Here is a 23,149-nt window from a genome sequence, read left to right as displayed (position 1 = left end):
TTCACCCCCTTGGCATTTTTCCTATTTTGTTGCCTTAGAACCTGGAATTAAAATGGATTTTGGGGGGGTTGTATCATTTAATTTACACAACATGCCTACCACTTTGAAGATGCAAAATATTTTTTCATTGTGAAACAAACAAGAAATTAGACAAAAAAATGAAAACTTGAGCATGCATAACTAACTATTCACCAGCCCAAAGCCACCTTTTGCAGCAATTACAGCTGCAAGTCTCTTGGGGTATGTCTCTTCACATCTAGCACTGGAATTTTTTCCAATTCTTCAAGGCAAAACTGCTCCAGCTCCTTCAAGTTGGATGGGTTCCACTGGTGTACAGTAATCTTTAAGTAAAACCATAGAGTCTCAATTGGAATGAGTTCTGGGTTTTGCCTAGGCCATTCCAAGACATTTAAATGTTTCCCCTTAAACCACTCATGTGTTGCTTTGGCAGTATGCTTAGGGTCATTGTCCTGTTGGAAGGTGAACCTCAAATCTTTGGAAGACTGAAACAGGTTTCCCTCAAGAATTTCCCTGTATTTAGTGCCATCCATCATTCCTTCAATTCTGATTTCCAAGTCCCTGCCGATGAAAAACATTTCCCCAGCATGATGCTGCCACCACCATGCTTCACTGTGGGGATGGTGTTCTTGGGGTGATGAGAGGTGTTGGGTTTGCACCAGACATAGCGTTTTCCTTGATGGCCAAAAAGCTCAATTTTAGTCTCATCTGACCAGAGTACCTTCTTCCATATGTTTTATTTAACTAATTATGTGACTTCAGAAGGTAATTGGTTGCACCAGATCTTATTTAGGGGCTTCATAGCAAAGAGGTTGAATACATATGCACGCACCACTTTTCCATTTTTTATTTTGTAGAATTTCTTAAATACGTTTTTATTTCTTAGTTTCACTTCACCAATTTGGACTATCTTGTGTATGTCCATTACATGAAATCCAAATAAAAATCAATTTAAATTACAGGTTGTAATGCAACAAAATAGGAAAAACGCCAAGGGGGATGAATACTTTTGCAAGGCACTGTATAAAAGGGGTACCGGGTCAGTGTGCAGGGGTACAGATTAGTTGATGTAATTTGTACATGTAGGTAGGGGTGAAGTGACTATGCATAGGGGCTTCATAGCAAATAGGTTGAATACATATGCACGCACCACTTTTCCATGTTTTATTTTGTAGAATTTCTTAAATACGTTTTTATTTCTTAGTTTCACGTCACCAATTTGGACTATCTTGTGTATGTCCATTACATGAAATCCAAATAAAAATCCATTTAAATTACAGGTTGTAATGCAACAAAATAGGAAAAATTGAGCTTTTTGGCCATCAAGGAAAACGCTATGTCTGGTGCAAACAGCGAGTAGCAGCAGTGTACAAAACAAAGGAAGAGGGGGTCAATGTAAATAGTCCATTGGCCATTTGATTAATATTAATAAAATATTAACATCACTGCATGTCAACGGCATGAAAAACTAGCGAATTGACTGGGAACCAGGTGGTATATGCTCCAAACTGCACTGTGGTTCGATGAGAGCACTTACATTTTGGCAAGGCGGGATGAGTAGTCAAGACGCATGTGGACAAGGCGGAGATGAGTGGCCAAGACCGACAACAGTGGATGTATCAATTCAGGCTTCAAGTGTAGGCCTAATGACAATCACAGAATCTCATTACAATACACGGAAGTGTTTTGTAACATGTGTCTCTTTCCATTCATCAAATTGCGGTCGCATAGTGCACTGTTGGGGTTTGGATGCTGAACTTATTTTGTGAGTTGTCGAATGTACACGGGTGGCCTACAGGAGCACCTTTGTTATGTGATTGTTTGACAATCAGATGAAAACATCATGACTAGTTGTGTTTAGGCCACATTAAAAGGCATAGGCAGCTGGTCCATAAGGCTAGGAGATTGCCAAAATGATATAGCCTAATTAGCTTACACCCCTCTATACAGAAATAAATACAAGTTGTGCCTGTCAGTGAACAGCAGAGAGACCAGGCATATTGCAATATTTAAAAACACAATCGCAGAAAAACAGTTTGGAAAGCAAATGTCTCTTGCTGTAAAGAGATGACAATGAAAAGACTCCAATCTGTCTTTAAGTCTGTCTTTGACACCCTAGACCCACTCAATTTGCTTACCACCCCATTAGATCAACAGATGATGCAATCGGCATCACACTGCACACTGCCCTATCCCATCTGGACAAGAGGTAAGAATGCTGTTAATTGACAATAGCTCAGCATTCAACACCATAGTACCCTCCAAGCTCATCATTAAGCTTGAGGCCCTGGGTCTGAACCCCACCCTGTACAACTGGGTCCTGGACTTCATGCCCGGCCGCCCCAAGGTGGTGAAGGAAGAAACAACATCCACCACTTCGCTGATCCTCAACATTGGGGCCCCACAAGGGTATGTGCTCAGCCCCCTCATGTACTCCCTGTTCACCCATGAGTGTGTGGCCACGCATGTCTCCAACTCAATCATCAAGTTTGCAGACGACACAACAGCAGTAGACTTGATTACCAACAATGACGAGACAGCCTACAGGGAGGAGGTGAGGGCTCTAGGAGTGTGGTGCCAGGAAAATTAACCTCTCACTCAATGTCAACAAAACAAAGGAGATGATCGTGGACTTCAAGAAACAGCAGAGGGGGCACCCCTCTATCCACATCGACAGGAGAAGGTGGAAAGCTTCATGTTCCTCTGTGTTCAAACAGAGGCCTGATCACAAAGGCCTGATTGGTGGAGTGCTGCAGAGATGGTTGAAGAAGGTGCAACAGCTTTTACAGATGCACAATTGAGAGCATCTTGTCGGGCTGTATCACCGCCCACAACCGCAGGTTTCTCCATAGGTTGGTGGGGTCTGCCCAATGCACAACCGGGGGCAAACTACCTCCCCTCCAGAACATGTACAGCACCCGATATCACAGGAAGGCCAAAAAGATCATCAAGGACAACGACCCACTGCCTGTTCACCCTATCATTCAGAAGTCGAGGTCAGTACAGGTGCAGCAAAGAGGGGACCGAGAGACTGAAAACAGATTCTATCTCAAGGCCATCAGACTGTTAAATAGCCATCACTAGCAAATTAGAGGCTGCTGCCTATATACATAGACTTGAAATCACTGGCCACTTTAATAAATGGAACACAAGTCACGTTAGTAATGTGTACATATTTTGCATTACTCATCTCATATGTGTATACTGTATTCTATACTATTTTACTGTATCTTAGTCTATGCCGCTCTAACATTGCTCGTCCATATAGTTATATATTCTTAATTCCACTCCTTTACTAAGATTTGTATGTATTTCGGGTATTGTTGTGAAATTGTTAGAAATTACTTTTTTGATATCACTGCACTGTTGGAGCTAGAAACACAAGCATTTCGCTACACCCTCAGTAACATCTGCTAAACATGTGTATGTGACCAATAACATTAAATTTGATTTGAAGTGATCAAAATGATCAACTTGATTTGAGTGAACAGTAGCCTAGTATCTTATTGGCACCAGCAGAAAACATTGGCCATATCCCCGGTGAATGTGCATATTCACTGTCTTTATCATTGGGTCAGTGCCACATTTGTTTATTTTTGGACAACAATGTCTTCCTCCTGGTTAGATCGACGTCATATTGTATTTGTGTCTCCCCTTTTGTCGGCCGATTATATGGATCAGACAACAACGGTGTTATTGATCTGTTCGTCAGTGTCAGCAGAGTAGGCTACCCTGTAATTTTTGAAGTATTAAAAAATATTATGCTAATGTCTCCATTCATGTAAAGTATAGTAGAATTGCATGAAATGTGTTATAAAAGGCCAACAAGAAATGTATCTGATAATCCTATAGGCTAAGCCGACTCTACGCCGCTGTGAGCTGCATGGAACAGTCTATTTGCGAACAGTTACTGAGTTATATTATTAACCTAACATGATCACTATAAAATCTAATCATCATATTAGTAATAGTAGGCTATTTTACATAAGTCTGCAAATGCGAGGATGCATGGAATGCTTTATTATAAGGGTGCATGTTCAAGGTGAAAATGAGCTTTGCGCTAGGCTACCCTGGGGCGGCAGGGTAGCCTAGTGGTTAGAGCGTTGGACTAGTAACCGGAAGGTTGCGTGTTCAAACCCCCGAGCTGACAATCTGTCGTTCTGCCCCTGAACAGGCAGTTAACCCACTGTTCCCAGGCCGTCATTGAAAATAAGAATGTGTTCTTAACTGACTTGCCTGGTTAAATAAAGGTAAAATAAAATAAAAATAAAAATCTATGTTAAAAGGTATTGCTAAAAATTATATGACAAATCTTTACTAGGCTCACAGACATCATAAATGAAAAGAATAGGGATTCTATATACACTACTGTTCAAAAGTTTGGGGTCACTTATAAATGTCCTTGTTGTTGAAAGAAAAGCACATTTTTTTGTCCACTAAAATATGATCAAATTGATCAGGAATACAGTGCAGACATTGTTAATGTTGTAAATGACTGGTGTAGCTGGAAACAGCTGATTTTTTAATGGAATATAGGCGTACAGAGGCCCATTATCAGCAACCATCACTCCTGTGTTCCAATGGAATGTTGTGTTAGCTAATCCAAGTTTATAATTTTAAAAAGCTAATTGATCATTAGAAAACCCTTTTGCAATTATGTTAGCACAGCTGAAAACTGGAACATCAGCATTTGTGGATTCGATTACAGGCTCCAAATGGACAGAAACAGATAACTTTCTTCTGAAACTTGTCAGTCTATTCTTGTTCTGAGAAATAAAAAAACGTGAAAAATTGCCAAGAAACTGAAGATCTCGTACAACGCTGTGTACAACTCCCTTCACAGAACAGCACAAACTGGCGCTAACCAGAATAAAAAGAGAAGTGGGAGGCCCCGGTGCACAAATGAGCAAGAGGACAAGTACATTAGAGTGTCTAGTTTGAGAAACCGACACCTCACAAGTCCTCAACAGGCAGCTTCATTAAATAGTGTCCGCAAAACACCAGACTCTGGGCTGCTGGCCTTCTAGGCAGAGTTGTAAAGAAAAAGCCATATCTCAGACTGGCCAATAAAAATAAGAGATTAAGATTGGTAAAAGAACACAGACACTGGACAGAGGAACTCTGCCGAGAAGGCCAGCATACCGGAGTAGCCTCTTCACTGTTGACGTTGAGACTGGTGTTTTGCGGGTACTATTTAATGAAGCTGCCAGTTGAGGACTTGTGAGGCGTCTGTTTCTCAAACTATACACTCTAATGTACTTGTCCTCTTGCTCAGTTGTGCACCAGGGCCTTTCTCAGAACAAGACTGACGAGTTTCAGAAGCAAGTTCTTTATTTCGTTTTGAGCCTGTAGATATTCCATTAAAAATCTGCCGTTTCCAGCTACAATAGTCATTTACAACATTAGCAATGTCTACGCTGTATTTTTGATCTATTTTATTTTATTTTAATGGATGAAAATTGTGCTTTTCTTTCAAAAACAAGGATATTTCTAAGTGACGCAAACTTTTGAAAGTTAGTGTAATTCTATGATTACACCCCTAGTCGATAAAGAAAATACCCTTACCGTTAAGAAATGAAATCTACTTTCACCCCTGATTTTGTATGATCTACGTCCTGCATGAAATGTTGTGTCCTTTTTTCTTATTTTATGCAATTTGTATGATATGTTACAAATCCAATTCTTACAATATTTTACAAATTTGTTGCGCTAGTCCGGGATCTTAAGCATATCTTTAATGTTAGCTAGTGCTAGTTGGCGGCACCTTTACACCAACACTCCAATATTTCTCCTTTTCTAGCTTCTTATCCACCTTATTATTAAATGGTGAGCCAACATGTTTGCAGCACTTGTTTTCTCATGGCTCTCTCTTGTTCACTGCCATCAACCACTGTAGTCTAGTTTATCTACCTGCCTGAGGTCTGTGTCAGCAACTCTGCTGGCGGCCATAGGACAACTCTACCTGTAGGACAGGATATTATTGCTTCCCTTAATCTAATAGTCAACGGAGCTCATTGCTTAATACTTGTCATCAAATTTGAACGTTGTTCCTAGGCTCTGCTCCGAGGCTCAGGTTGGCTGTAAGGACAAGTAAACTATGGGGCGACATTCAACGGGGAGCACTACAAATTATATCATCACAAGCAGGGACATGACTGTGGCCCGGCATACTAATTCTGCCTCCATTGAATCAACCCAGCCGTGTCTGATACGACCTGTCTGGCTCCCACAGTGTTTCTGAAGCCATTCCACATTCACCTCGGCTATCATGCTATTGCTTTTAAAGCAAGACAATCCACCTGCAACCTCTCTGCAATCCAGACTATACACTATCTCGGTCTCTCGTTGGCTCCACACAATGTGAAGACCTATTGTAGATGACCTGGGCCTGGATTTCCGGACAGCAATGGAATTGAGGCTTATGAGTGTTTTAATGATGCATCTTTCCTACAACGGCCAAAGACGTAACATGTGTTTCCCAAAATACCACGCAGAGAGAATGGTCACTAAGTGCGTCATTGGAGCATGTGTAAATACTGATAGGATCGAAAGAAAGGGAGTGCAGCCCTCAGGTTTGCTTTCTCTATTAAAACTGTACCTTAAAATTTGAATTATTTCACAATACTGATGATGGATCAGCTCCTAGAGAGATATTACCACCTAAGACTGCAAATATTGAGGTGGCTTATTCTATGTCTACCCAATAAAAATGCACTAAACCACCGATTTGGCACATCATTGCGCAGATGTTAGGCTACACATCATGAAATGTATTGAGAAAAATTATAGACAGTAGCCTACAAGTAGCAAAATGGAACTCACTTGATTGAACATTAAATGTATTTCAATATGATTTAAACAGTCATATAACCTACTGTTTATATTTTAATGAAGTCATCTCAGTTTTCATCTGAATCATATTTTTATACGTTGCTTGTTTTTATCACTTGCAAAGACATTGACAACTTTGTGTTTGTAGTCATCTTTTAAAGTGATCAGAGGTCATAGGGAGACAAATAAATCATGTGATTGTATGTTTTAGCAAAGATCTTCTGTTTATAAAGTGGCTCGGGGGTGGGGGAACATTTAATGACGCACTTAGCTGTTCTACGAGTAGTCTGAGGCAGGTGTTAGATTACGAGCGTATTCAGATGCAACGTTAATAACGGTGGCTTTGGGTAACAGCTCCTATGAAGTTTCTAACAATGAATTTAGCCTTAAAACTTCTTATGGCTTGGGGGCAGTATTTTGACGTCTGGATGAGAATCATGCCCAAAATAAACTGCCTGTTACTCAGGCCCAGAAGCTAGTATATGCAAAAAAAATGGTGGATTTGGATAGAAACACTAAAGTTTCCAAAACTGTTAAAATAATGTCTGTGAGTATAACATAATTGATATGGCAGGCAAAAACCTGAGGAAAATCCATCCAGGAAGTGGGATTTTTTTGATGTGGGTATTTCAATTGAATGCCTATAGAGTATCTAATGGGTAAGGACCCAGATTGCAGTTCCTATAGCTTCCACTAGATGTCAATTCTTTAGATATTGTTTCAGGCTTGTTTTCTGAAAAATTGAGAAGAATAAGACATTTCTGTCAGTGGACTGAGGAAGAATGCAGAGCTGGTTTGGGTGCGTGACTGACCGCGTGTCCTTCGTTGTTTTTCCATTCTACTGAATACGCTATTGTCCGGTTTAAATATGATCGATTATTTAGACAACTGACAACCTGAGGATTAATTATAAACATCGTTTGACATGTTTTGACAAACTTTACTGGTACTATTAGGATGTATTCGTCTGCATGTTTTGCCCACCTTTGAGCCAGTGGATTACTGAACAAAACGTGCCAACAAAACAGAGTTTTTGAGATATAAAGAGGGACTTTATCAAACAAAACAAACATTTATTGTGAAGTTGGGACTCTTGTGACTGCAATATGAAGATCTTCAAAGGTAAGTGATTAATTTTAGCGCTATTTCTGACTTTTGTAATTCCTTTACTTGGTTGTAAAATGTTTGTATGCTTTTGTAAGCGGTGCGCTGTCCTCAGATAATCGCATGGTGTGCTTTTGCAGTAAAGCCTTTTTGAAATCACACAAAGCGGCTGGATTAACAAGAAGTTCATCTTTAAGCCGATGTATAACACTTGTATTTTTATGAACGTTTATTATGACTATTTCTGTATTTTGAATGTGGCGCTCTGCAATTTCACCGGATGTTGTTGAGGTGGGTCGCTAGCCTGCGCCAGAAGGTTTTAAGAGGCTTTTGGGTTTAGGATGTTTGCAGGTTGATGTTTATTGTCATGAATCTTGCCCTGGATGCAGAACTGAGCGACTCCCGCTAGATGGGCTGTGCCATCTAGTGCCCAGTCTGCAGGGCTGCCTCCAGAACAAGATTCATGACGTAAAACACTAACCTGCAGGTTGTTTGGAGTTTACCGTAGTGATAGTTTAGGCTAGGGATCATTAACTAGATATATCTGCGGGCCGATGGTCAGGAAGTCGGAACATAATTACAAATAATTTTAGATTGCAAAGAAGCCCAAACATATATAATATATGAGTAAAAAAATAATCATTTCAAGCCTTACTTACATTTATATACGATCACATATATATCTCTCTATTATGCGTGGGAATACTTTGGAACAGATATAAAACATTTAAATCACTTGGAGCTGATTATATATATATATATATATATATATATATATATATATATATATTTATATTGCTCAGAAATCTTGGTGGGCCAAATAAAATGAGCTGCGGGCCATATCGGCCCGTTGGCCACCAGTTGGGGAACCCTGGTTTAGGCCACATCACAAGAAGCTGTTTTTGCTGGTAACACACATTTTCCCTATTAAATAACATTAGACATTTTTACCACCCCTCAGAAAAGGGGAAATAAATTAATAAAACCAACATGGAACTGGTAATAACCAGCAGTAAAGATTCAGCTCTGGCCATCAAACTGCAATCTTGCTCCCTCTTTTACACGCTGACACGCCTTTTTATCGTTCACACGGACAACGTGGTAATTCTGTCTGTAAAAGCCAAGTGAGAGAGGGCCGAGCGGTTTAAGATGGGCACACTAAAAACCCAAAAGCCAACATAAAACAGTCCTTTGGTAACATATACTCTGTAATTAACTCTGTGGTGAAATCTATGTCACCTCCGTCTCTGCTGCTTGTGTTTTATTTAATGTGATAGTGCATTGATTTCAAGCCCCTAATTAAGTTGGTAATAAGAGCTTTAGAGTGCTCTGTGAGGGTTGAGAGTGAAAAATTGCATATAAATGATCAGGGCCACTCAGCCCATTGCTGATTCAGTCTAATACCAGGCTGAATGGAGGTCCACACACAGAGAAAGGCTGATTTCACTGGCCCTGCCTATTTATCCTATCAAACATACAGGCAGACAGATACAGACTGCAGAATGCATCAAATGGCGTTCCAAGGTCACAATCTTCACATGCAAGTCAAAATGGAAGCATTTGACTACAAAAAAATTGGAAATGAAAAGTGAAACGTGAATTTTAAAAAATGCATTTCCTGTACATGCATTTCCTTTATGGGGATGGGGTTAGAGAACAGAAGTATATGCAAAGGGGTCAACATCAACCAAAGTGTGCTGGCAGGAATTATTTGAATTTCTGATCAACCTTCATTCCCAGTATTTCACTTCCATATTCATACCAGCTCTCCCCAGAGATAACCTTGGAGAATCAACCGTCTTACTCCAAAGAGGCCCAATGCTTATGAGAACAGAAGACGCAGTGGAGAGGCAGCGGTAGCTCTACCTAAGGTGCTCATTTGAGCTCAAACTAAGGTATTGTGGATCACACAGCTAGGTGACAGAGTTTTCATTCCGACTGCAGTGATAATAGCACTCCTCTTATAGCCAGTGGCTATTCCACCTCCTGCTGTCTGCTCTGCACAGTGAGTATGCCTCCCTTCCTCCACTGCTCTGCTTTTCTCCCCACAACTGACCCATAAAGCCATGGGAGTACATGATCCCCATGTCTAACAGGCCTCTGGTCTACTTCTCCTGGCAGGAGGGGTCATGATCTGTCCAACAAGGTTCACACAACATCTTCAGGTCTTTAACGTTTGCAACAAAAACACAAAACCAGACGAACGAGGGGGAGACAGAAGAGAGTGTGGCACATTTTCAAGTGTTTCTGACCTTAAAAAACAAGCGGCAGCCCTATCGATGTACAAACTCAGACCTCTCTCTCCGGCTGTCCCACAGAGCCTCTGTAGAGGACAAGGCATCCCTAAAACATGGAAGTACTGATTTGTTTAACTCTTCACAGAGCGTAGCTCAATAAAATGTTAAACTGCTGTTAACTTTGCCAGGGGGAGCGAAGTGCCGCAGGAGCATTGGGCTGAGACCAGAGTCAAACATCTACTTATGTAAATGTAAATGGAGAAAGGAGAAGGGGTGGTAGAGAATAAAAGGTAAGGTACAATGGCTTCAGTACAGGAGATTCAGCTTAATGTGCAGGCCATTTGTTAAGGATGGAGAGAGAATAAACAATTAGAATAATTACATTTCCAACTCTGCTTAATGCTAGTGAGAAGGAGCCCTGAGCTTCTGGGGTAAGCTTGTTAGTGGCATCTTCAGCAAAGTAAAGTATAGCTAGATTCACTTAACAGAATTTCATTACCTATAAAGGGCAGCCTAAACAGAATAAATTACTAGCCTGTATAGTGAATGGTATTAGGAAAGACATTCCTTATGCCTTTTAAAACCAGTACTGTTTACTCTCGTGTGCACTGTAGATAGCTAGTAGATGCTATGCTAACTATCTCTGGAGGAGGTTCTGGCTCAGTCAGTGGCTTTGTTTCTACCATGACCTAATCTGGTGGAGTGGGCAGTGCTGCTCTTCGGAGCAGGACGGATGGGCATCTTGTATTTCAAGGTGGATAGGTCACAGTCCTCATCATCTCACTGAACACAATGTGGCAATGTACGCAGCCAAACACGTGATGGGTGGCGAGGACATGTAGCATCCCATAAGGGCGGCTGAGCTGCCACTCCCGTTGGCTCTGGCCATTCTAAGGCGTCAACGTCTGCTGAGAAGCACAACACAAATCATACAGACAATATGGAACCTTTTGCTCTGAATAACACTCAACCAACCACCCATCTACCCCCCCGTTCCATTACTCACACATAGAGTCACACGCACACACACACACACACACACACACACACACACACACACACACACACACACACACACACACACACACACACACACACACACACACACACACACACACACACACACACACACACACACACACACACACACACACACACACACACACACACACACAGTCATGCCTCTGCATTAGCTGTGGAGAGCCACGGTAGGAGTCAGGATGAACTTTGCCATTCAAATAATCAAGCTGACGCCAACCCCAATTGACTGTCTGCAACCAACAGTTGATCTCCCCATCTCTCCCTCAAGACCTGTCCGATTACACTTAAGTACTGTACAGGCAGAGGCCCCCTGCTCTTAATGAAGCAGCCATTTTTATTAGTGAGTCAAAGAGATGGCTATCTTCTCCAGTGTGAGAGGATCTGAGCTCCTGTGCTCCATTGGCTGTAATAATTCAGATAGACTGCAGATGTACAAACCTTTTGCGGATAATTGACTCCAAACTTCTTTATTCCCCAGGGTTTTGAATTTGATGACCAATGTGGGGAACATTTGCCATGTGCTTCATGATTCCTTTCCCTCAGATCTTATTTCATTGTCCTCAGAGTGTGCAAGAAATGCTGCGAGTCAAAACGACAGACTAAAATTAATAACGACACCCCATGAATTAGTAGGAAGCGCAATTTAATAAATAAACATCTAAATCTTGCCTTGAGCTCCGCATTCAATATTTGAATGCTTTGTCGCTCGTAATTTTCCAAGCCACATTTAGAATCACATTATAGTGTCGTTGCTCGAGCCAGAATCTGGAAATGTTGCATAATGGTACAACTCTGTGAAGTATTTGAGTCCTGGTGAAGATTCAAATTGTAAAGGTAAAGTTTAGACTGCCTGGTTTCATAAACCAGACCTTGAGAAAAATCTTCTTATTAAAGATCATAGGAAAGTAATTCCAAGTAATGATATCAACACTGGGGGCATGAAATAGATCAATATGTCTATGAGAGTGTCTGATCCCCACTAATGACTAGGAAGGTTATATCAGTCATTGGTTTACCAATACAAAATCAATGTACTCTGGTAAAGAAGATATCAGCAAACTCAGTCCTATTTCACCCAAATGCAAACAGAACACTTGGCTCAACTCATCAGTGTCATACTCACCAAAGAGACAAAATTATGCCGTTCCCCATCTTAATTTAATGTGTGACTTCCCTAATGGGGAATATTCAAACTTGACTAATGTTGTCTTATCAATTTGCTCAATGAACCCAATGAGTCTGAGTCTGACCGTCACCACAGCTGTATTACGTAACATGGCTTTGCCCTCTGCCATCCGTCAGCTCTGTGACTCTTTTTGCATCCCAAATGGCACCCTATTCCCTACATTGCATAACTTTTCACCAGAACACTATGGGCCTTGTAGAAAAGTAGTGCACTATATAGGGAATAAGGTGCATTTTGGGACACAGCCTCTGTCTCATCCCCCTGTTCACCCCCTTAATATTAGCCATGACCGCGTGGCTAATTGCTGTGTTTCACGCCTGTGTCAGGTAGAGGAGCTGTGCTAAACAAGGAGATAGCCACAGTACAGCACGGTCACCGTGACCATTAGGGTCAAACAGATTGTAGCGATATCCCAACTTAATGAGATGAGCACTGCAGAACAGAAGTATAAGACTAATGAGATTCATATTTTCTATTGACAAAGGCTGGTAACAGAGATGATTAGGACAATGAGCATCAGCTACAAAAATGCTGAAAGACTGGGGAACACATCAGTCTGACTTACTCAATGGAGAAAACAGAAAACTTGTATGGCACACTGTGTGTAGAGTTAATGCACTAACAATGGACATACAGCTCAGTTGGTAGAGTGTGGCTCTTACTATGCCAGGACGGTGGGTTGGATTCCTGGTGCCATCCATGTTTAAAATGTAAGTCGTTTTGGATGTAAATTTATTTCGATAAAAGCGTCTGCTAAATGGCATATATTATTATTGTTGTGTATGTCAAGGAGACAACATTTAGGTTTGAAGTGTTAAAAAAAGAACACCCCAGTGATCAAGTGACCCTGACAGACGGCAGAAATAGAGCAGCGTCTTCACTAAACACCTTGAGTTCCTGTGCTTGTTACATGATTTGTTGTTAATGTGAGACAGAGTGAGGCAGTGACCCTTCATAGAGAAAACGTTCTGTTATTTAGATTAGCTACATTACCCTCCTGTGCCCTGGGCAAACAAGTAAACACTCAGGACAAATCAACAGCATAACTCAGGTTACAGCACAACATGAAGCAAAACATGGCAGTTTAACAGAAAGTATTTGAAAGTGATACAATACCTTCGGCCCATTATCCAATCAGTCTCTCATGTACAAACTAAAATACATGTTTGTAACAGCAACTAACTTCTATCAACCCCCACCATCTCCTTGAACCAAAGAAAGGAAAATAACTCCTTCTTCAATATTGGTTCATCTAAAAGCCCTGGTTTGAGTAACAGGGCCATTCAATCTTCTCAATGCCACTCAACACTTGATTTGAAAATGAAAACTTGAGTATGAATTTGAGCCTCTGTGGCTCTTCAGAGGTGAATGTTTGTTCACCACACTTTTTCAATTCTTCAACAACTTCCACTATAATTTTTCAACCGGATGTTGAGAACTCGATCTCTTTTTCTCAGAATATATTTTTAATTGTTGTCTATCTGCCTTTCTCCTTATCTAAGCAGACAAACAGTAGACATTCAAATGGAATCAATTCACCTATCTGTTGGCAGTCTACAGTATTTAATCCTTAATTCAATAATAATTTTCAATGGGACATCAAAAATGGCCAGACAGCATGAAATGGAATGATTGTTTAAAATATAAATCAAAAGTGTACTATGGAAGCACTATAGCAGTATTGTTAGAGAGGGGTAAAGAGAAAGATTTCGTTTGGGTGCCAGGCAGGTATTAACCCTGCCGAAAGGAAAATAGTAGGATAGAGAGAGTACCACTTTCTAAATATTCATATGATGGACCTGCAGAAAAATACAAAGAGAATTGTATTGCTGTTGTTGTCAAAGCTTTCTGGCTTTCATCTCTACAAAGAGGAACACACGGTCACCAACAGGCCAGGCCACCAAACCATGATGCCTGTGACACCCAACAGAGCCTGTGCATTGCTTACCGAAAACAGATGAATAAAATAACAGTTTTTAATTGCATAGTGAGCTTAGTTCTCACTTAACCTATTGACCATATTAGTACAGATGTCGGATCTTAATTTGACACATTTCGTCCCGGGAGGAAAATGATCCTGCAGCAGGAGGATTTTAATATCTGAAGAAATATTTATAATCGTCGCCAGGGTGCAGCTGAAGGCGTTGTTTGTATACAATGCACACTGTACCTACCTGCAGCCTACAGCACGTCTCGTGGATCAATGTCTATTTTTGATGCATTCATTCCGTGTGGTTACAGAGTTAAGACAGAAACAACTTAAAGGTTAACAGTTTAAGGATTAATTGTGGTTAAGGTTAATACTGTGGTTTGAAACAAAATCATTTTAAAAAACGATGTATTATGAGTATTCATAGTATTCTTAGTGCTTGCTAGAGTGAACTGCCGTACCACAGTGGTCTGAGCAGCGATCTCCGGTTCAAAGCTCAAAGCTGAGTTTTCACCTAGTGGTTGTCATGCAGGTGAACGAGGACCCAAACGCGACTTAACAGAAACAGAGTTTATTAATGTTCAAAACGGAATAACAGAAATCCTCTAGATTGTAGAGGGGAAAACAACTGGAGAAGCGGCCACAGACTGCAGGTCGCTTCGGGTAGGCGCAGGCCGTAGTCGACTGAGACACCTGCTCACACGCAGCGTCTGATGAAGGCACAAAACACGACAGGACAGGGTAATACACAATCACGGCAAAAAACACGACAGGACAGGGCGAAACGCAATCACAGCATGGTGAATACAATGCAAGGAACCGACGGCACAGGAACGGATCACAAAGGAATAAATAGGGACTCTAATCAGGGGAAAGGATCGGGAACAGGTGTGGGAAGACTAAATGATGATTAGGGGAATAGGAACAGCTGGGAGCAGGAACGGAACGATAGAGAGAAGAGAGAGCGAGAGAGTGAGAGAGGGAGGGGGAGAGAGAGGGCTAGAAGGAGGGAAAGAACCAAATAAGACCAGCAGAGGGAAACGAATAGAATGGGAAGCACAGGGACAAGACAAGATAATAAATGACAAACATGACAGTACCCCCCCCACTCACCGAGCGCCTCCTGGCGCTCTCGAGGAGGAACACTGGCGGCAACGGAGGAAATCATAGATCAAACGGTCCAGCACGTCCCGAGAAAGAACCCAACTCCTCTCCTCAGGACCGTAACGAAAAACGATAAAAAGGGAAACTAGGGTACTACTCTAAAAAAAAAATGAGAACTAGGGACAGACTGAGACACAGCAAGGGCAGGGACAATAACAGGAGAGATGCGATGGCAGGGAACAGACTGAGACCCAGCAAGACCAGGAGCAGAAGCAGAAAAAAAATTACCAGACTTCTTCTGCGCGCAGTCTGAACACGCAGCCACGAAACGGCGCGTGTCACGCTCCTGAGTCGGCCACCAAAAGCGCTGGCGAATAGACGCAAGAGTGCCTCGAACACCGGGATGACCAGCTAACTTGGCAGAGTGAGCCCACTGAAGAACAGCCAGACGAGTGGAAACAGGAACGAAAAGGAGGTTACTAGGACAAGCGCGCGGCGACGCAGTGTGCGTGAGTGCTTGCTTAACCTGTCTTTCAATTCCCCAGACTGTCAACCCGACAACACGCCCATAAGGAAGAATCCCCTCGGGATCAGTAGAAGCCACAGAAGAACTAAACAGACGGGATAAGGCATCAGGCTTGGTGTTCTTGCTACCCGGACGGTAAGAAATCACAAACTCGAAACGAGCGAAAAACAACGCCCAACGAGCTTGACGGGCATTAAGTCGTTTGGCAGAACGGATGTACTCAAGGTTCTTATGGTCTGTCCAAACGACAAAAGGAACGGTCGCCCCCTCCAACCACTGTCGCCATTCGCCTAGGGCTAAGCGGATGGCGAGCAGTTCACGGTTACCCACATCATAGTTGCGCTCAGATGGCGACAGGCGATGAGAAAAATAAGCGCACGGATGAACCTTATCGTCAGACTGGAAGCGCTGGGACAGAATGGCTCCCACGCCTACCTCTGAAGCGTCAACCTCGACAATGAATTGTCTAGTGACGTCAGGAGTAACGAGGATAGGAGCGGACGTAAACGTTCTTTTAGAAGATCAAAAGCTCCCTGGGCGGAACCGGACCACTTAAAACACGTCTTGACAGAAGTAAGAGCTGTGAGAGGGGCAGCAACTTGACCGAAATTACGAATGAAACGCCGATAGAAATTAGCGAAACCTAAAAAGCGCTGCAACTCGACACGTGACCTTGGAACGGGCCAATCACTGACAGCTTGGACCTTAGCGGAATCCATCTGAATGCCTTCAGCGGAAATAACGGAACCGAGAAAAGTAACGGAGGAGACATGAAAAGAGCACTTCTCAGCCTTTACGTAGAGACAATTCTCTAAAAGGCGCTGTAGAACACGTCGAACGTGCTGAACATGAATCTCGAGTGACGGAGAAAAAATCAGGATATCGTCAAGATAGACAAAAACAAAAATGTTCAGCATGTCTCTCAGAACATCATTAACTAATGCCTGAAAAACAGCTGGCGCATTGGCGAGACCGAACGGCAGAACCCGGTACTCAAAATGCCCTAACGGAGTGTTAAACGCCGTTTTCCACTCGTCCCCCTCTCTGATGCGCACGAGATGGTAAGCGTTACGAAGGTCCAACTTAGTAAAGCACCTGGCTCCCTGCAGAATCTCGAAGGCTGATGACATAAGGGGAAGCGGATAACGATTCTTAACCGTTATGTCATTCAGCCCTCGATAATCCACGCAGGGGCGCAGAGTACCGTCCTTCTTCTTAACAAAAAAGAACCCCGCCCCGGCCGGAGAAGAAGAAGGCACTATGGTACCGGCGTCAAGAGACACAGACAAATAATCCTCGAGAGCCTTACGTTCGGGAGCCGACAGAGAGTATAGTCTACCTCGAGGAGGCGTGGTCCCTGGAAGGAGATCAATACTACAATCATACGACCGGTGAGGAGGAAGGGAGTTGGCTCGGGACCGACTGAAGACCGTGCGCAGATCATGATATTCCTCCGGCACTCCTGTCAAATCGCCAGGTTCCTCCTGAGAAGTAGGGAGAGAAGAAACGGGAGGGATGGCAGACATTAAACACTTCACATGACAAGAAACGTTCCAGGATAGGATAGAATTACTAGACCAATTAATAGAAGGATTATGACATACTAGCCAGGGATGACCCAAAACAACAGGTGTAAACGGTGAACGGAAAATCAAAAAAGAAATAGTCTCACTGTGGTTACCAGATACTGTGAGAGTTAAAGGTAGTGTCTCAAATTTGATGCTGGGAAGATGACTACCATCTAAGGCAAACATGGGCGTAGGCTTGTCTAACGGTCTGAAAGGAATGTTATGTTTCCGAACCCATGCTTCGTCCATGAAACAACCCTCAGCCCCAGAGTCAATCAAGGCACTGCATGTAGCACCGAACCGGTCCAGCGTAGATGGACCGACATAGTAGTACAAGATCTAGATGAAGGGACCTGAGTAGTAGCGCTCACCAGTAGCCCTCCGCTTACTGATGGGCTCTGGCCTCTTACTGGACATGAATTAACAAAATGTCCAGCAACTCCGCAATAGAGGCACAGGCGGTTGGTGATCCTCCGTTCCCTCTCCTTAGTCGAGATGCGAATCCCTCCCAGCTGCATGGGCTCAGTCTCAAAGCCAGAGGAGGGAGATGGTTGCGATGCGGAGCAGGGAAACCCCGTTGATGCGAGCTCTCTTCCACGAGCCCGGTGACGAAGATCTACCCGTCGTTCTATGCGGATGGCGAGAGCAATCAAAGAGTCCACATCTGAAGGAACCTCCCGGGAGAGAATCTCATCCTTAACCACTGCGTGGAGTCCCTCCAGAAAACGAGCGAGCAGCGCCGGCTCGTTCCACTCACTAGAGGCAGCAAGAGTGCGAAACTCAATGGAATAATCCGTTATGGACCGTTCACCTTGGCATAAGGAAGCCAGGGCCCTAGAAGCCTCCCCACCAAAAACTGAACGGTCAAAAACCCGAATCATCTCCTCTTTAAAGTTCTGGAATCTGTTAGAGCAATCAGCCCTTGCCTCCCAGATAGCTGTGCCCCATTCTCGAGCCCGGCCAGTAAGGAGTGAAATGACGTAAGCAACCCGAGCTCTCTCTCTAGAGTATGTGTGGGGTTGGAGAGAGAACACAATCTCACACTGCGTGAGAAAGGAGCGGCACTCAGTGGGCTGCCCGGAGTAGCAAGGTGGGTTATTAACCCTGGGTTCTGGAGGCTCGGCAGGCCAGGAAGTAACAGGTGGCACGAGACGTAGACTCTGGAACTGTCCAGAGAGGTCGGAAACCTGAGCGGCCAGGTTCTCCACGGCATGGCGAGCAGCAGACAATTCCTGCTCGTGTCTGCCGAGCATGGCTCCTTGGATCTTGACGGCAGTGTAAACAGCGTCTGAAGTCGCTGGGTCCATTCCTTGGTCAGTTCCTTCTGTCATGCAGGTGAACGAGGACCCAAACGCGACTTAACAGAAACAGAGTTTATTAATGTTCAAAACGGAATAACAGAAATCCTCTAGATTGTAGAGGGGAAAACAACTGGAGAAGCGGCCACAGACTGCAGGTCGCTTCGGGTAGGCGCAGGCCGTAGTCGACTGAGACACCTGCTCACACGCAGCGTCTGATGAAGGCACAAAACACGACAGGACAGGGTAATACACAATCACGGCAAAAAACACGACAGGACAGGGCGAAACGCAATCACAGCATGGTGAATACAATGCAAGGAACCGACGGCACAGGAACGGATCACAAAGGAATAAATAGGGACTCTAATCAGGGGAAAGGATCGGGAACAGGTGTGGGAAGACTAAATGATGATTAGGGGAATAGGAACAGCTGGGAGCAGGAACGGAACGATAGAGAGAAGAGAGAGCGAGAGAGTGAGAGAGGGAGGGGGAGAGAGAGGGCTAGAAGGAGGGAAAGAACCAAATAAGACCAGCAGAGGGAAACGAATAGAATGGGAAGCACAGGGACAAGACAAGATAATAAATGACAAACATGACAGTGGTGGGCAATATAGTGACCATCCTGAGCCTACAATAGGCCCACAAGTTAATTGTATTTATTGAAACGTTTTCAAGAAGTTAAACAAATAGTCTTATCATTTACACAACAAAGGAAAGTGTCTCAGCTCAAGTAAATTGTCTTTGGGTGGGCTCAAACTCATAAACACCTTGACAGCTCTACGAAATGAAATATTAAAACTACATATTACAAGCTTTCCATCCACACCAAAGACCAGAACTATATTGACAAAGTATACATAGCCTGCCTAACTATAAAACGTGGATGAGTATACACACTGGATGAAAGTATATCGTTCTACTGCAGGCCTACATCTGTAAATCAACTGATGGCCCAAATCAACTCAGCCAAAGAAACACAGTAGTTTATTAACGGTTTTCACCTCTATGACCTCTGTCATTATTATTATATAGGTTACCATTCCATACAATAGAAATCAAGTATTTCATTGGTTACCAGAGCAAATCTACTGTGTCGATTTACCTGACACTTTGTATGAATGGAAACTAATGTTGGTGTACTGTAGCCTACTATTATTGTTTTATTTGTTTCCTATTTATGTTGTCCAAAAGTGTCTGACATGGTCATTTCTTATCAAGGGGGTAAAATATCCCTGGACTGTCCATATTTGAAATGTGTAACTTAATCAATCGGGGGGATAAGTCAATCATGGGGATTAAGTTACTTGTGCCAGAAGGGCATGAGCCAGAATAGAACCCACACCGACACGACAGGCCTATATGTGCGCACTGAAAGCAGCTGCCCCAACGGCTAGACAAACCCAGAATTAAACTACATTTTGACCTTAGGATACACTTGATACCTGTATGTCGTAGACTAGTGGAGACTAATATATATATTGTGTTATTAAGCTATAAAATGACAGTTGTTGATCTGTACTGCTGCATTTCAGAAACGTTTTTTTATATTTGAATGTTGCAGTAAAAGGACCTAGGCCTAACGTTTGAGCGAGCCTGAGATACAATTGTTTTGATAGCAAGCCCTGATCCCAATGTCTCGACTGCCCCCACATTGGAAAGAAAGAGAACTGATGAGGCTCGTTTGAATTTCCTGATGCAGCAGGACAATTCTCTGCAACAAAAGAGTGATCAAGTTAAGGTCAGACATCTGTATATCACTGCTGAAGCCTAAGGTGAACAGGCCTTCATAAAGATCTCCAGGTTTGCTACATGACATGAAGAAAAGTGTCTCATGCACAACTGTGTAACCAATGAATTTAGATGCCCGAGTATGCACATTGCTGTATACTCTGCACATTGTCTTTAGATTTACTGAAGTCAGTGTTTTACTTCACCATCCATCCAAACATGCATATGTATGTTGAAGATACATTAGGCCATCACCATGCCACAATAAATCATTCACCAATATCTTATGATACCCAATTACACTACACCTGTCAATGTGCTATCAGGATTAATGGTGTTGTGTGTAAATGAATATCTGACCTGTACTGCCATCTACAGGAAAACAGTCCAGAGGGTAACAACCACTGGGTCTGGCAGTGCCACTAATTGAGTGAACTTGAAAACGCTATCTCAAGTTATCCTTTATTATCACAATCACTGTTATCAGTAGATAAGCAAGCAATTTGAGGGCAGGCCTACATAGTGTTATCATTACTATGCACTGTACAGAGGGGGGGGGGGTCAGATATGAACTGTACTGTCATTGCAGGAGGCACGAAATATGCTTTGAATATGAATATTCAATATTGATACATATTAAATGCATTTGAATATGAACGTGTCATACAGTCATAAATCTAAGGTTGTGAGTATCCAACCAGTGCCGTGACCCCGACCAAGTGTGTGAGAACTGTTGATGGTGCTCGTTGTGGCAGTGATTTGCTGTGTAAAATTGTACTCCAGGTAGAGTTTCATTGAGAGAGAGAGATTAGGCAAATGATGCCGTACTGCCTTGTGACTTGTGCCTCAGCGCGCAGTGCTGATGATTTCAATTGAAAATCCAGGCTCCGCCATTGCCTCTGCTCTGCAAACTGTCAGCACCATGGACAGCGACGCAGTGTATTCTAATGGGGCGTCTGGAGCTTGCCGGGCTTAAAGGTGGAATAATAGCCTATGTGATAGACATCGTAAAACACTGAGGAAGTTGGCAAAGCTGCATACTTATTATTTTAGCAATCGTTAATTAAATGAGAATGAACAACACATTATAACATATCTGATACCACCAAATTTCGTTCCTAATTTCGCTATGGAGATCAAATAGACCTGGAGTATATTATCAGATGTATTCGTTTTATTTGTAAATGACATTCCCTGTCTTAAAAGCAGGGTTATTCATTCAATTACAATGCTGCGGAGGGGAATTATATGTTTTCTAAATAAGAAATGACAATCAGATATGATCAGTTTGCTCATCTAGTTAAATTTGATGTCACTTGGAATTATCGACCTCCATGTAATATAATACATACTCACTCAGTTACTCATCATCCCGCTCTCGCTTGCATGCACGCACGCACACACACACACACACACACACACACACACACACACACACACACACACACACACACACACACACACACACACACACACACACACACACACACACGCACGCACGCACGCACGCACGCACGCACGCACGCACGCACGCACACACACACACACACACACACACACACACACACACACACACACACACACACACACACACACACACACACACACACACACACACACACGCACGAATCCATCAGAAATGGCAACTTTGTTTCCCCTTTATAGTTGTCCTCCAGAGGCGTGAATCTACTTTGCATTATGCAAAATAAATAATGAATGAAGAATGGCCTAATAAACATAATAGATCACACGAGCTAACATAAATCATTAAAGGATGTAAATAAATATGTTTTTATTTGTTGTTTAACCTTTATTGAACTATGCTGATAGCTTAATAAAAACATACCTGAGTTATAGAAGAATCTTTATATTGCTTGTCGACTCAGCAATCCTTGGAGTTTTCGAGTTATTTTGAACCAGACATCAGTCATGTCCAATTAATACACAGTTAATGATGCTTGAACCTTGCGATGACTGAGACAACAGGAGTTTTCAATGGCACCCGGTTTCTGCCGTCAATACTCCCAAGTAGCTTTATCGACGACCAGTTTACTTTTCTCAAAATGTCTTGGACATGCTACATTTTGTGCAACCGTTATCCCTTCTCAAAGTTTGAAGGTAAAACAGCCGACTCCCGCTCCTCCTACAGTTGCTGTGTTTTTGACAGTGAACGGAATATCAAGCAGAATAGAGTCCGGTGAAGAAACCAAGTCAGGTCTGACGTTCCAAGGAGAGCGCTGCCGACGTGGCTTAAAACGATAATTTGGTAGACCAAGTCCAGACAAATTACCCAACTATAATAATCACCGATGTTGATATGAAAAGATTGGCAGTTAACGGCACAAATCCTACATGAGGCAGGCTGCGGTGCATCTCTACTGCCGTAACAAAACTGATTTCTGATTCTGCAGAAAGCAGCGCGAACGTGCGAATGACGCAGATGATGTATAATCAGGCGAGAGCAGCTCTGGGCCAGGGTGTTAACACAGGTTAAATCTCAAACTTACAATGAAACCGTTACGTTTATTTTAGCTGAATACATTAATTGAGATTCCCTATGTGCACATATTCATTT

At 42.7% G+C, this 23,149-nt stretch overlaps 1 protein-coding gene across 1 annotated transcript in view; it reads right to left on the bottom strand.

Annotated features, from left to right (window-relative positions):
* The window catches only part of LOC124037791 (neuroligin-1-like), a 355,732-nt gene extending 332,787 nt beyond the window's left edge, over nucleotides 1-22,945 (bottom strand). The window contains exon 1 of the mRNA XM_046352855.1: nucleotides 22,421-22,945. The gene's annotated coding sequence lies outside the window, so the exon portion shown is untranslated. The remainder of the gene's footprint in view (nucleotides 1-22,420) is intronic.
* Nucleotides 22,946-23,149: the final 204 nt, after the last annotated feature.

The sequence above is a fragment of the Oncorhynchus gorbuscha genome, linkage group LG06 (assembly GCF_021184085.1).
Source record: "Oncorhynchus gorbuscha isolate QuinsamMale2020 ecotype Even-year linkage group LG06, OgorEven_v1.0, whole genome shotgun sequence".
Taxonomy (NCBI): domain Eukaryota; kingdom Metazoa; phylum Chordata; class Actinopteri; order Salmoniformes; family Salmonidae; genus Oncorhynchus; species Oncorhynchus gorbuscha.
Note: the sequence above shows the minus strand (reverse complement) of the source record. Positions and strands in the feature narration are given on the sequence as shown.